Raw genomic sequence first — 18,007 nt, forward strand, 5'->3', positions numbered from 1 at the left:
CTAGGTAAATGCTGTGAGACTGAAATAAATGAAGAAGAGTAGATGGGGAGAGAAAGCTTGATAATTAGGTCTTTGAAAGACATATATACACTTTTTTTATTAACTGAAACTCAAACTAGAGTCCCAACTGCCCGAAGCTATTGAAATTATGCCATCCCCAACTAGGTAAATGCTGTGAGACTGAAATAAATGAAGAAGAGTAGATGGGGAGAGAAAGCTTGATAATTAGGTCTTTGAAAGACATATATACACTTTTTTTATTAACTGAAACTCAAACTAGAGTCCCAACTGCCCGAAGCCATTGAAATTATGCCATCCCCAACTAGGTAAATGCTGTGAGACTGAAATAAAAGGAGAAGAGTAGATGGGGAGAGAAAGCTTGATAATTAGGTCTTTGAAAGACATATATACACTTTTTTTATTAACTGAAACTCAAACTAGAGTCCCAACTGCCCGAAGCCATTGAAATTATGCCATCCCCAACTAGGTAAATGCTGTGAGACTGAAATAAATGGACAAGAGTAGATGGGGAGAGAAAGCTTGATAATTAGGTCTTTGAAAGACATATATACACTTTTTTTATTAACTGAAACTCAAACTAGAGTCCCAACTGCCCGAAGCCATTGAAATTATGCCATCCCCAACTAGGTAAATGCTGTGAGACTGAAATAAATGGAGAAGAGTAGATGGGGAGAGAAAGCTTGATAATTAGGTCTTTGAAAGACATATATACACTTTTTTTATTAACTGAAACTCAAACTAGAGTCCCAACTGCCCGAAGCTATTGAAATTATGCCATCCCCAACTAGGTAAATGCTGTGAGACTGAAATAAATGAAGAAGAGTAGATGGGGAGAGAAAGCTTGATAATTAGGTCTTTGAAAGACATATATACACTTTTTTTATTAACTGAAACTCAAACTAGAGTCCCAACTGCCCGAAGCTATTGAAATTATGCCATCCCCAACTAGGTAAATGCTGTGAGACTGAAATAAATGAAGAAGAGTAGATGGGGAGAGAAAGCTTGATAATTAGGTCTTTGAAAGACATATATAAACTTTTTTTATTAACTGAAACTCAAACTAGAGTCCCAACTGCCCGAAGCCATTGAAATTATGCCATCCCCAACTAGGTAAATGCTGTGAGACTGAAATAAATGGAGAAGAGTAGATGGGGAGAGAAAGCTTGATAATTAGGTCTTTGAAAGACATATATACACTTTTTTTATTAACTGAAACTCAAACTAGAGTCCCAACTGCCCGAAGCCATTGAAATTATGCCATCCCCAACTAGGTAAATGCTGTGAGACTGAAATAAATGGAGAAGAGTAGATGGGGAGAGAAAGCTTGATAATTAGGTCTTTGAAAGACATATATACACTTTTTTTATTAACTGAAACTCAAACTAGAGTCCCAACTGCCCGAAGCCATTGAAATTATGCCATCCCCAACTAGGTAAATGCTGTGAGACTGAAATAAATGGAGAAGAGTAGATGGGGAGAGAAAGCTTGATAATTAGGTCTTTGAAAGACATATATACACTTTTTTTATTAACTGAAACTCAAACTAGAGTCCCAACTGCCCGAAGCCATTGAAATTATGCCATCCCCAACTAGGTAAATGCTGTGAGACTGAAATAAATGAAGAAGAGTAGATGGGGAAAGAAAGCTTGATAATTAGGTCTTTGAAAGACATATATACACTTTTTTTATTAACTGAAACTCAAACTAGAGTCCCAACTGCCCGAAGCTATTGAAATTATGCCATCCCCAACTAGGTAAATGCTGTGAGACTGAAATAAATGAAGAAGAGTAGATGGGGAGAGAAAGCTTGATAATTAGGTCTTTGAAAGACATATATACACTTTTTTTATTAACTGAAACTCAAACTAGAGTCCCAACTGCCCGAAGCTATTGAAATTATGCCATCCCCAACTAGGTAAATGCTGTGAGACTGAAATAAATGAAGAAGAGTAGATGGGGAGAGAAAGCTTGATAATTAGGTCTTTGAAAGACATATATACACTTTTTTTATTAACTGAAACTCAAACTAGAGTCCCAACTGCCCGAAGCCATTGAAATTATGCCATCCCCAACTAGGTAAATGCTGTGAGACTGAAATAAAAGGAGAAGAGTAGATGGGGAGAGAAAGCTTGATAATTAGGTCTTTGAAAGACATATATACACTTTTTTTATTAACTGAAACTCAAACTAGAGTCCCAACTGCCCGAAGCCATTGAAATTATGCCATCCCCAACTAGGTAAATGCTGTGAGACTGAAATAAATGGACAAGAGTAGATGGGGAGAGAAAGCTTGATAATTAGGTCTTTGAAAGACATATATACACTTTTTTTATTAACTGAAACTCAAACTAGAGTCCCAACTGCCCGAAGCCATTGAAATTATGCCATCCCCAACTAGGTAAATGCTGTGAGACTGAAATAAATGGAGAAGAGTAGATGGGGAGAGAAAGCTTGATAATTAGGTCTTTGAAAGACATATATACACTTTTTTTATTAACTGAAACTCAAACTAGAGTCCCAACTGCCCGAAGCTATTGAAATTATGCCATCCCCAACTAGGTAAATGCTGTGAGACTGAAATAAATGAAGAAGAGTAGATGGGGAGAGAAAGCTTGATAATTAGGTCTTTGAAAGACATATATACACTTTTTTTATTAACTGAAACTCAAACTAGAGTCCCAACTGCCCGAAGCTATTGAAATTATGCCATCCCCAACTAGGTAAATGCTGTGAGACTGAAATAAATGAAGAAGAGTAGATGGGGAGAGAAAGCTTGATAATTAGGTCTTTGAAAGACATATATAAACTTTTTTTATTAACTGAAACTCAAACTAGAGTCCCAACTGCCCGAAGCCATTGAAATTATGCCATCCCCAACTAGGTAAATGCTGTGAGACTGAAATAAATGGAGAAGAGTAGATGGGGAGAGAAAGCTTGATAATTAGGTCTTTGAAAGACATATATACACTTTTTTTATTAACTGAAACTCAAACTAGAGTCCCAACTGCCCGAAGCCATTGAAATTATGCCATCCCCAACTAGGTAAATGCTGTGAGACTGAAATAAATGGAGAAGAGTAGATGGGGAGAGAAAGCTTGATAATTAGGTCTTTGAAAGACATATATACACTTTTTTTATCAACTGAAACTCAAACTAGAGTCCCAACTGCCCGAAGCCATTGAAATTATGCCATCCCCAACTAGGTAAATGCTGTGAGACTGAAATAAATGGAGAAGAGTAGATGGGGAGAGAAAGCTTGATAATTAGGTCTTTGAAAGACATATATACACTTTTTTTATTAACTGAAACTCAAACTAGAGTCCCAACTGCCCGAAGCCATTGAAATTATGCCATCCCCAACTAGGTAAATGCTGTGAGACTGAAATAAATGAAGAAGAGTAGATGGGGAAAGAAAGCTTGATAATTAGGTCTTTGAAAGACATATATACACTTTTTTTATTAACTGAAACTCAAACTAGAGTCCCAACTGCCCGAAGCTATTGAAATTATGCCATCCCCAACTAGGTAAATGCTGTGAGACTGAAATAAATGAAGAAGAGTAGATGGGGAGAGAAAGCTTGATAATTAGGTCTTTGAAAGACATATATACACTTTTTTTATTAACTGAAACTCAAACTAGAGTCCCAACTGCCCGAAGCTATTGAAATTATGCCATCCCCAACTAGGTAAATGCTGTGAGACTGAAATAAATGAAGAAGAGTAGATGGGGAGAGAAAGCTTGATAATTAGGTCTTTGAAAGACATATATACACTTTTTTTATTAACTGAAACTCAAACTAGAGTCCCAACTGTCCGAAGCCATTGAAATTATGCCATCCCCAACTAGGTAAATGCTGTGAGACTGAAATAAAAGGAGAAGAGTAGATGGGGAGAGAAAGCTTGATAATTAGGTCTTTGAAAGACATATATACACTTTTTTTATTAACTGAAACTCAAACTAGAGTCCCAACTGCCCGAAGCCATTGAAATTATGCCATCCCCAACTAGGTAAATGCTGTGAGACTGAAATAAATGGAGAAGAGTAGATGGGGAGAGAAAGCTTGATAATTAGGTCTTTGAAAGACATATATACACTTTTTTTATTAACTGAAACTCAAACTAGAGTCCCAACTGCCCGAAGCCATTGAAATTATGCCATCCCCAACTAGGTAAATGCTGTGAGACTGAAATAAAAGGAGAAGAGTAGATGGGGAGAGAAAGCTTGATAATTAGGTCTTTGAAAGACATATATACACTTTTTTTATTAACTGAAACTCAAACTAGAGTCCCAACTGCCCGAAGCCATTGAAATTATGCCATCCCCAACTAGGTAAATGCTGTGAGACTGAAATAAATGGAGAAGAGTAGATGGGGAGAGAAAGCTTGATAATTAGGTCTTTGAAAGACATATATACACTTTTTTTATTAACTGAAACTCAAACTAGAGTCCCAACTGCCCGAAGCCATTGAAATTATGCCATCCCCAACTAGGTAAATGCTGTGAGACTGAAATAAATGGAGAAGAGTAGATGGGGAGAGAAAGCTTGATAATTAGGTCTTTGAAAGACATATATGCACTTTTTTTATTAACTGAAACTCAAACTAGAGTCCCAACTGCCCGAAGCCATTGAAATTATGCCATCCCCAACTAGGTAAATGCTGTGAGACTGAAATAAAAGGAGAAGAGTAGATGGGGAGAGAAAGCTTGATAATTAGGTCTTTGAAAGACATATATACACTTTTTTTATTAACTGAAACTCAAACTAGAGTCCCAACTGCCCGAAGCCATTGAAATTATGCCATCCCCAACTAGGTAAATGCTGTGAGACTGAAATAAATGGAGAAGAGTAGATGGGGAGAGAAAGCTTGATAATTAGGTCTTTGAAAGACATATATACACTTTTTTTATTAACTGAAACTCAAACTAGAGTCCCAACTGCCCGAAGCCATTGAAATTATGCCATCCCCAACTAGGTAAATGCTGTGAGACTGAAATAAATGGAGAAGAGTAGATGGGGAGAGAAAGCTTGATAATTAGGTCTTTGAAAGACATATATACACTTTTTTTACTAACTGAAACTCAAACTAGAGTCCCAACTGCCCGAAGCCATTGAAATTATGCCATCCCCAACTAGGTAAATGCTGTGAGACTGAAATAAAAGGAGAAGAGTAGATGGGGAGAGAAAGCTTGATAATTAGGTCTTTGAAAGACATATATACACTTTTTTTATTAACTGAAACTCAAACTAGAGTCCCAACTGCCCGAAGCCATTGAAATTATGCCATCCCCAACTAGGTAAATGCTGTGAGACTGAAATAAATGGAGAAGAGTAGATGGGGAGAGAAAGCTTGATAATTAGGTCTTTGAAAGACATATATACACTTTTTTTATTAACTGAAACTCAAACTAGAGTCCCAACTGCCCGAAGCCATTGAAATTATGCCATCCCCAACTAGGTAAATGCTGTGAGACTGAAATAAATGGAGAAGAGTAGATGGGGAGAGAAAGCTTGATAATTAGGTCTTTGAAAGACATATATACACTTTTTTTATTAACTGAAACTCAAACTAGAGTCCCAACTGCCCGAAGCCGTTGAAATTATGCCATCCCCAACTAAGTAAATGCTGTGAGACTGAAATAAAAGGAGAAGAGTAGATGGGGAGAGAAAGCTTGATAATTAGGTCTTTGAAAGACATATATACACTTTTTTTATTAACTGAAATTCAAACTAGAGTCCCAACTGCCCGAAGCCATTGAAATTATGCCATCCCCAACTAGGTAAATGCTGTGAGACTGAAATAAATGGAGAAGAGTAGATGGGGAGAGAAAGCTTGATAATTAGGTCTTTGAAAGACATATATACACTTTTTTTATTAACTGAAACTCAAACTAGAGTCCCAACTGCCCGAAGCCATTGAAATTATGCCATCCCCAACTAGGTAAATGCTGTGAGACTGAAATAAATGGAGAAGAGTAGATGGGGAGAGAAAGCTTGATAATTAGGTCTTTGAAAGACATATATACACTTTTTTTATTAACTGAAACTCAAACTAGAGTCCCAACTGCCCGAAGCCATTGAAATTATGCCATCCCCAACTAGGTAAATGCTGTGAGACTGAAATAAATGGAGAAAAGTAGATGGGGAGAGAAAGCTTGATAATTAGGTCTTTGAAAGACATATATACACTTTTTTTATTAACTGAAACTCAAACTAGAGTCCCAACTGCCCGAAGCCATTGAAATTATGCCATCCCCAACTAGGTAAATGCTGTGAGACTGAAATAAATGGAGAAGAGTAGATGGGGAGAGAAAGCTTGATAATTAGGTCTTTGAAAGACATATATACACTTTTTTTATTAACTGAAACTCAAACTAGAGTCCCAACTGCCCGAAGCCATTGAAATTATGCCATCCCCAACTAGGTAAATGCTGTGAGACTGAAATAAAAGGAGAAGAGTAGATGGGGAGAGAAAGCTTGATAATTAGGTCTTTGAAAGACATATATACACTTTTTTTATTAACTGAAACTCAAACTAGAGTCCCAACTGCCCGAAGCCATTGAAATTATGCCATCCCCAACTAGGTAAATGCTGTGAGACTGAAATAAATGGAGAAGAGTAGATGGGGAGAGAAAGCTTGATAATTAATAACAATGTAACAATATTGCTAAAACAGTGAACAAGCACAAATTTCGCTCCTACAAAAATCTAGTAAACTATATGTAAAGTGTGTTATTTGTGAAACTCGAATTAAAATATTAAATTCAACAATATACATTATCCCAATACAGTGAACAAAAGTGATAAAACTAAAATAAACATAATTTTGTGCTAATCGCCACACTCTGTTATATGTTTCGAGGTTATGTTAGTTGTCAATCCATTAATAACAACAGCAACGAAAGTTAACTGTAATTAAAACAATTTAAACTTAAACTAAACCATAATAAACCATAACAATTATTAAATCACGCCGTAACATTGCGACATTTTGTGAGGTTAAGTGATCATAACATAAAAAACAAAAAACAAAACACCAAATGAACTGAATGTGAACTGTAATCAAGAAAAAATAAAATAAAAACTCCAATTAAATAACAAAAAGTTGCTGAATTACTACAATTAAAACGAACAATTTATTTAAATTCTAAATTAATAAAATTTAACAACTCTTTCAAAAACAGTTCTACAGTGACATCTCTTGGCGCAAACACAAAGCTAATAATAATAATATTATTTAGCTCCATCTTTCAATAATTCTTGGAGGTATAACAATAATATTCTCATATCATTATAATAAATTTAATATAAACTCGACATTCCAAAATGAAGAATACGAGGGCAAACAAAGGCGCTGAAGAACCTTTACAATTAAATGAAATCGTAAACCAACTTACAAAAACCATCGTTGAAAAATTTAAGGAGTTAGAAAAAAACATTATGTGTAGACTTGACACAAAATTAAAGGAATTTACGGAACAATTAGAACCCTTTATAAAATCAGTAGAATTCTTATCTACGGAAGTTGAAACATTAAACGGCAAAGTACTAACTTTAACCAGTAAAATCGCTAAAATTGACCCTCTCGAATGTGAAATTATTAATTTAAAGGAGATTATTAAGGAAGTAAATACCAAAAATAATCAACGAGAACAATTTGATAGACTGAGTAATATTGAGATTCACGGAGTGCCAACTTCTAAAAGTGAAAACCTTCTTAATATCGTGGAAAATATATCCCAGAAGGTTGGATTCCAAATACAAAAAAATGACATTGATTTTATCCAAAGAGTGCGACCATGGCCAACTACAACTCCAAAAGTTGTACCAACATCCACAACTACTTCCAATATTATCGTACGTCTTCTTCGGCGGGATTGCAAGGATGCTTTATTGACAGCTGCCCGTCGCCACCGGACCCTGACCACAGCAGACATCGGCCTTCCAGGAGTAGCAAGCCGCATATTCCTCAATGACCACCTCACACCTTCTAATAAACTTTTACTGAAGAAAGCAAGGGATCTGAAGACTAAAAACCACTTCCAATATTTATGGACAAAAAACGGCAACATATTTTTAAGAAAAAATGATGGTTCCCCCGTGATGCGGATTTCTTGCGAGGCAGATCTAAAAAAAATCTCTTGACATATTCTTTTTAAAATTGTTTCTCCATACTTCTTACTATTTTATTATCATTACTACTTTCCTAATCACCTTTTACTATTTCTTTACAATTTTTCTCTAAACTTATATACTATTATATTTATCAAAATTTAAAGGTACTTTACATATTATATAAAATTACGATGTTCACAATACATCCATCTCAGATTTTATTATATTACATTTATCAAAACTTAAAGGTACTATTATGTACCTAAGTTAAAAATATTACTTCTGTATTGTTTAGTATTCTCTTTTTAATCATTTTTCACACACACTATGTACTTTATTACTTTTTATTAATTTATAGCTTTTATAAATATTATAAATGGAACTTAACTGGTTTAAATCATGTTCTATATTTTATGTTCAATTATTTTTTGTAAAACTGTATGTTTCCTAAATAAACTAAAATAAAAAAAAAAAAATTAGGTCTTTGAAAGACATATATACACTTTTTTTATTAACTGAAACTCAAACTAGAGTCCCAACTGCCCGAAGCCATTGAAATTATGCCATCCCCAACTAGGTAAATGCTGTGAGACTGAAATAAATGGAGAAGAGTAGATGGGGAGAGAAAGCTTGATAATTAGGTCTTTGAAAGACATATATACACTTTTTTTTATTAACTGAAACTCAAACTAGAGTCCCAACTGCCCGAAGCCATTGAAATTATGCCATCCCCAACTAGGTAAATGCTGTGAGACTGAAATAAATGGAGAAGAGTAGATGGGGAGAGAAAGCTTGATAATTAGGTCTTTGAAAGACATATATACACTTTTTTTATTAACTGAAACTCAAACTAGAGTCCCAACTGCCCGAAGCCATTGAAATTATGCCATCCCCAACTAGGTAAATGCTGTGAGACTGAAATAAATGGAGAAGAGTAGATGGGGAGAGAAAGCTTGATAATTAGGTCTTTGAAAGACATATATACACTTTTTTTATTAACTGAAACTCAAACTAGAGTCCCAACTGCCCGAAGCCATTGAAATTATGCCATCCCCAACTAGGTAAATGCTGTGAGACTGAAATAAATGGAGAAGAGTAGATGGGGAGAGAAAGCTTGATAATTAGGTCTTTGAAAGACATATATACACTTTTTTTATTAACTGAAACTCAAACTAGAGTCCCAACTGCCCGAAGCCATTGAAATTATGCCATCCCCAACTAGGTAAATGCTGTGAGACTGAAATAAATGGAGAAGAGTAGATGGGGAGAGAAAGCTTGATAATTAGGTCTTTGAAAGACATATATACACTTTTTTTATTAACTGAAACTCAAACTAGAGTCCCAACTGCCCGAAGCCATTGAAATTATGCCATCCCCAACTAGGTAAATGCTGTGAGACTGAAATAAATGGAGAAGAGTAGATGGGGAGAGAAAGCTTGATAATTAGGTCTTTGAAAGACATATATACACTTTTTTTATTAACTGAAACTCAAACTAGAGTCCCAACTGCCCGAAGCCATTGAAATTATGCCATCCCCAACTAGGTAAATGCTGTCAGACTGAAATAAATGGAGAAGAGTAGATGGGGAGAGAAAGCTTGATAATTAGGTCTTTGAAAGACATATATACACTTTTTTTATTAACTGAAACTCAAACTAGAGTCCCAACTGCCCGAAGCCATTGAAATTATGCCATCCCCAACTAGGTAAATGCTGTGAGACTGAAATAAATGGAGAAGAGTAGATGGGGAGAGAAAGCTTGATAATTAGGTCTTTGAAAGACATATATACACTTTTTTTATTAACTGAAACTCAAACTAGAGTCCCAACTGCCCGAAGCCATTGAAATTATGCCATCCCCAACTAGGTAAATGCTGTGAGACTGAAATAAATGGAGAAGAGTAGATGGGGAGAGAAAGCTTGATAATTAGGTCTTTGAAAGACATATATACACTTTTTTTATTAACTGAAACTCAAACTAGAGTCCCAACTGCCCGAAGCCATTGAAATTATGCCATCCCCAACTAGGTAAATGCTGTCAGACTGAAATAAATGGAGAAGAGTAGATGGGGAGAGAAAGCTTGATAATTAGGTCTTTGAAAGACATATATACACTTTTTTTATTAACTGAAACTCAAACTAGAGTCCCAACTGCCCGAAGCCATTGAAATTATGCCATCCCCAACTAGGTAAATGCTGTGAGACTGAAATAAATGGAGAAGAGTAGATGGGGAGAGAAAGCTTGATAATTAGGTCTTTGAAAGACATATATACACTTTTTTTATTAACTGAAACTCAAACTAGAGTCCCAACTGCCCGAAGCCATTGAAATTATGCCATCCCCAACTAGGTAAATGCTGTGAGACTGAAATAAATGGAGAAGAGTAGATGGGGAGAGAAAGCTTGATAATTAGGTCTTTGAAAGACATATATACACTTTTTTTGCCTTAACTCCACACAGCAGGCAATGACGCAAATAATTTCTCTTATGGTCTAGGTTATCTTCAGAGATGCTGTGTGAAGGATCTTTTTGATGAGAGGAACTATGCACCGGTAACGAAGGATTCAATGTCGCTAGTTCTTCGGAGCACCTTCGATTGAAAAACCGATAGAATAAGGAGAGCATTACTTACGCTTGTGCTTTAGATAATGCGATCCGTTTGCTGAGTTCCGTGGTCGAGGAGTTATACCTCGACCAGCAATTCGGAGGTGACGGGTTCAAATCCCACAATACAATTTATTTGATTAAGATGTTATATTTCGCAATTAATTCATATCAAAATAAAATAAAGTATATTTTGCGCTCGTTGCAAGGCGGAAGATACTCTCTATATCGCCCGTGTGCAAGACCACCACCCAGAATTGACGACATAGAGCCTGAGAAAACTGCTTCCTAAGTAAGAACCCAAGTCTGAAATTGACGTCCATAAAACTCATGATTTTTCTATGAATAAAACTTTATGGAGATTTTGTGATTGAATTCGATTTGTACCACGATTCTTATCACTTTTCCAAAATATCAGCCAGCTTAGTAACAAAGAGCCTAAGAAAACTGCTTCCAAATTTCGAACCCAAGTCTGAAATAAGCATCTTTAAAAACCATGATTTTTCTAAGAATCAAATTTATGGAAATTTTGTGATTGATTTCGATTTGTACTACGATTCTTATCACTATTCCAAAATATCAGCCAGCTTAGTACCAATGATCCTAAGAAAACTGCTTCCAAAATTCGAACCCAAGTCCGAAATAAGCGTCTTAAAAAATCATGATTTTTCTAAGAGTCAAATTGATGAAAATTTTGTGATTGATTTCGATTTGTACTACAATTCTTATCACTATTCCAAAATTTCAACCCCTTTGGTCTCATAGAGCCTGAAAAAACTGCTTCAAAACTTCGAACCCAAGTCCGAAATTAGCGTCAGTAAAAATCATTATTTTTCTTACAATCAAACTTTATGGAGATTTTGTGATTGAATTCAATTTGAACCGTGTTTCTTAACACTATTCTAAAATTTCAGCCGGTTAATTACCATAGAGCCAGAGAAAACTGCTTCCTAAGTTCGAACCAAAGTCTGAAATTAGCGTCCATAAAAATCATAATTTCTCTAAGAATCAAACTTCATGGAGATTTTGTGACTGAATTCAATTTGTACAACGATTCTTAATACTATTCCAAAATTTCAGCCAGTTTAGTACCATAGAGCCTAAGAAAACTGCTTCCAAAGTTCAAACCCAAGTCTGAAATAAGCGTCTATAAAAATGATGATTTTTCTAAAAATCAAATTTTACCGACACTTTGTGATTGATTTCGATTTGTCCCCAGACTCTTATCACTTTTTCAAAATTTAAGCCCGTATGTTCCCATAGAGCTTTAAAAAACTGATTCTAAAGTTCGAACCTAAGTCTGAAATTAGCGTCCATAAAAATCATGATCTTTCAAAAATCCATTTTTTGGAGATTTTGTGATTGAATTTAATTTGTACAACGAATCTTATCACTATTCCAAAATGTCAGCCCGTTTGGTACCATAGAGCCTGAGAAAACTTCTTCCTAAGTTCGAACCCAAGTATGAAATTAGCGTCCATAAAAATCATAATTTTTCTAAGAATCAAACTTAATGGAGATTTTGTGATTGAATTCAATTTAAACCGTGATTCTTATCACTTTTTCAAAATTCAAGCCCGTTTGGTCCCATAGAGCTTTAAAAACTGATTCTAAAGTTCGAAAACAAGTCGGAAATGAGCGTCCATAAAAATCTAGTTTTTCTAAGAATCCAACTTTTTGGAGTTTTGTGATTGAATTAATTTTTTTCAACGATTCTTATCACTATTCCAAAATTTCAGCCCGTTTGGTACCATAGAGCCTGAGAAAACTTCTTCCTAAGTTCGAGCCCAAGTCTGAAATAATCGTCTATAAAAATCATGATTTTTCTAAAAATCCAACATTTGGAGATTTTGTGACTGAATTCAATTTTCACAGCGATTCTTATCAATATTCCAAAATCTCAGCCCGTTTGGTACCATAGAGCCTGAGAAAACTGCTTCAAAGTTCGAACCCATGTCTGAAATGAGCGTCCATAAAAATCATAATTTTTCTAAACATCCAACTTTATAGAGATATTGTTACTGAATTCAATTTGTACAACGATTCTTAATACTATTCCAAATTTCAGCCCGTTTGGTACCATAGTGCCTGAGTAAACTTCTTCCTAAGTTCGAACCCAAGTCTGAAATTAGCCTCCATAAAAATCATAATTTTTCAAAGAATCAAATTTAACCGAGATTTTGTGATTGATTTCGATTGGTACCACGATTCTTATCGCTTTTACAAAATTTAAGTCCGTTAGGTCCCATAGAGCTTTAAAAAACTGATTCTAAAGTTCGAACCCAAGTCTGAAATGAGCGTCCATAAAGATCATGATTTTTCTAAAAATCCAACTTTTTGGAGATTTTGTGATTGAATTAAATTTGTTCGACGATCCTTATCACTATTCCAAAATTTCAGCCCGTTTGGTACCGTGGAGCCTGAGAAAACTTCTTCCTAAGTTCGAACCCAAGTCTGAAATTAGCATCCATAAAAATCATTATTTTTCGAAGAATCAAATTTTACCGAGATTTTGTGATTGATTTCGATTTGTACCACGATTCTTATCGCTTTTACAAAATTTAAGCCCGTTAGGTCCCAAAGAGCTTTAAAAAACTGATTCTAAAGTTCGAACCCAAGTCAGAAATGAGCGTCCATAAAAATCATGATTTTTCTAAAAATCCAACTTTTTGGAGATTTTGTGATTGAATTCGATTTGTACCACGATTCTTATCACTTTTCCAAAATTTCAGCCCGTTTGGTACCGTGGAGCCTGAGAAAACTTCTTCCTAAGTTCGAACCCAAGTGTGAAATTAGCGTCCTTAAAAATCATAATTTTTCGAAGAGTCAAATTTTACCGAGATTTTGTGATTGATTTCGATTTGTACCACGATTCTTATCGCTTTTACAAAATTTAAGCCCGTTAGGTCCCATAGAGCTTTAAAAAACTGATTCTAAAGTTCGAACCCAAGTCTGAAATGAGCGTCCATAAAAATCATGATTTTTCTAAAAATCCAACTTTTTGGAGATTTTGTGATTGAATTAAATTTGTACGACGATTCTTATCACTATTCCAAAATTTCAGCCCGTTTGGTACCAAAGTGCCTGAGAAAACTTCTTCCTACGTTCGAACCCAAGTCTGAAATTAGCGTCCATAAAAATCATAATTTTTCTAAGAATCAAACTTTATGGAGATTTTGTGATTGAATTCAATTTAAACCGTGATTCTTATCACTTTTTCAAAATTAAAGCCCGTTTGGTGCCTAGCGCTTTAAAAACTGATTCTTAAGTTCGAACCCAAGTCTGAAATGAGCGTCCATAAAAATCATGATTTTTCTAAAAATCCAACTTTTTGGAGATTTTGTGATTGAATTCGATTTGTACCACGATTCTTATCGCTTTTAAAAAATTTAAGCCCGTTAGGTCCCAAAGAGCTTTAAAAAACTGATTCTAAAGTTCGAACCCAAGTCTGAAATGAGCGTCCCTAAAAATCTAGTTTTTCTAAGAATCCAACTTTTTGGAGATTTTGTGATTGAATTAAATTTGTACGACGATTCTTATCACTATTCCAAAATTTCAGCCAGTTTAGTACCATAGAGCCTAAGAAAACTGCTTCCAAAGTTCGAACCCAAGTCTGAAATAAGCGTCTATAAAAATCATAATTTTTCTAAGAATCAAATTTTATGGAGATTTTGTGATTGATTTCGATTTGTACTACGATTCTTATCACTATTCCACATTTTCAGCCCGTTTGGTACCATAGTGCCTGAGAAAACTTCTTCCTAAGTTTGAACCCAAGTCTGAAATTAGCGTCCATAAAAATCATAATTTTTCTAAGAATCAAACTTTATGGAGATTTTGTGATTGAATTCAATTTAAACCGTGATTCTTATCACTTTTTCAAAATTAAAGCCCGTTTGGTCCCTAGCGCTTTAAAAACAGATTCTAAAGTTCGAACCCAAGTCTGAAATGAGCCTCCATAAAAATCATGATTTTTCTAAAAATCCAACTTTTTGGAGATTTTGTGATTGAATTAAATTTGTTCGACGATCCTCATCACTATTCCAAAATTTCAGCCCGTTTGGTACCGTGGAGCCTGAGAAAACTTCTTCCTAAGTTCGAACCCAAGTCTGAAATGAGCGTCCATAAAAATCATGATTTTTCTAAAAATCCAACTTTTTGGAGATTTTGTGATTGAATTCGATTTGTACCACGATTCTTATCGCTTTTACAAAATTTAAGCCCGTTAGGTCCCATAGAGCTTTAAAAAACTGATTCTAAAGTTCGAACCCAAGTCTGAAATGAGCGTCCATAAAAATCATGATTTTTCTAAAAATCCAACTTTTTGGAGATTTTGTGATTGAATTAAATTTGTACGACGATTCTTATCACTATTCCAAAATTTCAGCCCGTTTGGTACCAAAGTGCCTGTGAAAACTTCTTCCTACGTTCGAACCCAAGTCTGAAATTAGCGTCCATAAAAATCATAATTTTTCTAAGAATCAAACTTTATGGAGATTTTGTGATTGAATTCAATTTAAACCGTGATTCTTATCACTTTTTCAAAATTAAAGCCCGTTTGGTCCCTAGCGCTTTAAAAACTGATTCTTAAGTTCGAACCCAAGTCTGAAATGAGCGTCCATAAAAATCATGATTTTTCTAAAAATCCAACTTTTTGGAGATTTTGTGATTGAATTCGATTTGTACCACGATTCTTATCGCTTTTACAAAATTTAAGCCCGTTAGGTCCCATAGAGCTTTAAAAAACTGATTCTAAAGTTCGAACCCAAGTCTGAAATGAGCGTCCATAAAAATCATGATTTTTCTAAAAATCCAACTTTTTGGAGATTTTGTGATTGAATTAAATTTGTTCGACGATCCTTATCACTATTCCGAAATTTCAGCCCGTTCGGTACCATGGAGCCTGAAAAAACTTCTTCCTAAGTTCAAACCCACGTCTGAAATTAGCGTCCATAAAAATTATAATTTTTCAAAGAATCAAATTTAACCGAGATTTTGTGATTGATTTCGATTTGTACCACGATTCTTATCGCTTTTAAAAAATTTAAGCCCGTTAGGTCCCAAAGAGCTTTAAAAAACTGATTCTAAAGTTCGAACCCAAGTCTGAAATGAGCGTCCCTAAAAATCTAGTTTTTCTAAGAATCCAACTTTTTGGAGATTTTGTGATTGAATTAAATTTGTACGACGATTCTTATCACTATTCCAAAATTTCAGCCCGTTTGGTACCATAGAGCCTGAGAAAACTTCTTCCTAAGTTCGAACCCAAGTCTGAAATAAGCGTCTATAAAAATCATGATTTTTCTTAGAATCAAATTTAACCGAGATTTTGTGATTGATTTCGATTGGTACCACGATTCTTATCGCTTTTACAAAATTTAAGTCCGTTAGGTCCCATAGAGCTTTAAAAAACTGATTCTAAAGTTCGAACCCAAGTCTGAAATGAGCGTCCATAAAGATCATGATTTTTCTAAAAATCCAACTTTTTGGAGATTTTGTGATTGAATTAAATTTGTTCGACGATCCTTATCACTATTCCAAAATTTCAGCCCGTTTGGTACCGTGGAGCCTGAGAAAACTTCTTCCTAAGTTCGAACCCAAGTCTGAAATTAGCATCCATAAAAATCATTATTTTTCGAAGAATCAAATTTTACCGAGATTTTGTGATTGATTTCGATTTGTACCACGATTCTTATCGCTTTTACAAAATTTAAGCCCGTTAGGTCCCAAAGAGCTTTAAAAAACTGATTCTAAAGTTCGAACCCAAGTCAGAAATGAGCGTCCATAAAAATCATGATTTTTCTAAAAATCCAACTTTTTGGAGATTTTGTGATTGAATTCGATTTGTACCACGATTCTTATCACTTTTCCAAAATTTCAGCCCGTTTGGTACCGTGGAGCCTGAGAAAACTTCTTCCTAAGTTCGAACCCAAGTGTGAAATTAGCGTCCTTAAAAATCATAATTTTTCGAAGAGTCAAATTTTACCGAGATTTTGTGATTGATTTCGATTTGTACCACGATTCTTATCGCTTTTACAAAATTTAAGCCCGTTAGGTCCCATAGAGCTTTAAAAAACTGATTCTAAAGTTCGAACCCAAGTCTGAAATGAGCGTCCATAAAAATCATGATTTTTCTAAAAATCCAACTTTTTGGAGATTTTGTGATTGAATTAAATTTGTACGACGATTCTTATCACTATTCCAAAATTTCAGCCCGTTTGGTACCAAAGTGCCTGAGAAAACTTCTTCCTACGTTCGAACCCAAGTCTGAAATTAGCGTCCATAAAAATCATAATTTTTCTAAGAATCAAACTTTATGGAGATTTTGTGATTGAATTCAATTTAAACCGTGATTCTTATCACTTTTTCAAAATTAAAGCCCGTTTGGTGCCTAGCGCTTTAAAAACTGATTCTTAAGTTCGAACCCAAGTCTGAAATGAGCGTCCATAAAAATCATGATTTTTCTAAAAATCCAACTTTTTGGAGATTTTGTGATTGAATTCGATTTGTACCACGATTCTTATCGCTTTTAAAAAATTTAAGCCCGTTAGGTCCCAAAGAGCTTTAAAAAACTGATTCTAAAGTTCGAACCCAAGTCTGAAATGAGCGTCCCTAAAAATCTAGTTTTTCTAAGAATCCAACTTTTTGGAGATTTTGTGATTGAATTAAATTTGTACGACGATTCTTATCACTATTCCAAAATTTCAGCCAGTTTAGTACCATAGAGCCTAAGAAAACTGCTTCCAAAGTTCGAACCCAAGTCTGAAATAAGCGTCTATAAAAATCATAATTTTTCTAAGAATCAAATTTTATGGAGATTTTGTGATTGATTTCGATTTGTACTACGATTCTTATCACTATTCCACATTTTCAGCCCGTTTGGTACCATAGTGCCTGAGAAAACTTCTTCCTAAGTTTGAACCCAAGTCTGAAATTAGCGTCCATAAAAATCATAATTTTTCTAAGAATCAAACTTTATGGAGATTTTGTGATTGAATTCAATTTAAACCGTGATTCTTATCACTTTTTCAAAATTAAAGCCCGTTTGGTCCCTAGCGCTTTAAAAACAGATTCTAAAGTTCGAACCCAAGTCTGAAATGAGCCTCCATAAAAATCATGATTTTTCTAAAAATCCAACTTTTTGGAGATTTTGTGATTGAATTAAATTTGTTCGACGATCCTCATCACTATTCCAAAATTTCAGCCCGTTTGGTACCGTGGAGCCTGAGAAAACTTCTTCCTAAGTTCGAACCCAAGTCTGAAATGAGCG

Source organism: Hesperophylax consimilis, chromosome 17 (assembly GCF_061612785.1).
Source record: "Hesperophylax consimilis isolate HC1 chromosome 17, BYU_Hcon_1.0, whole genome shotgun sequence".
NCBI classification, from domain to species: Eukaryota; Metazoa; Arthropoda; class Insecta; order Trichoptera; family Limnephilidae; genus Hesperophylax; species Hesperophylax consimilis.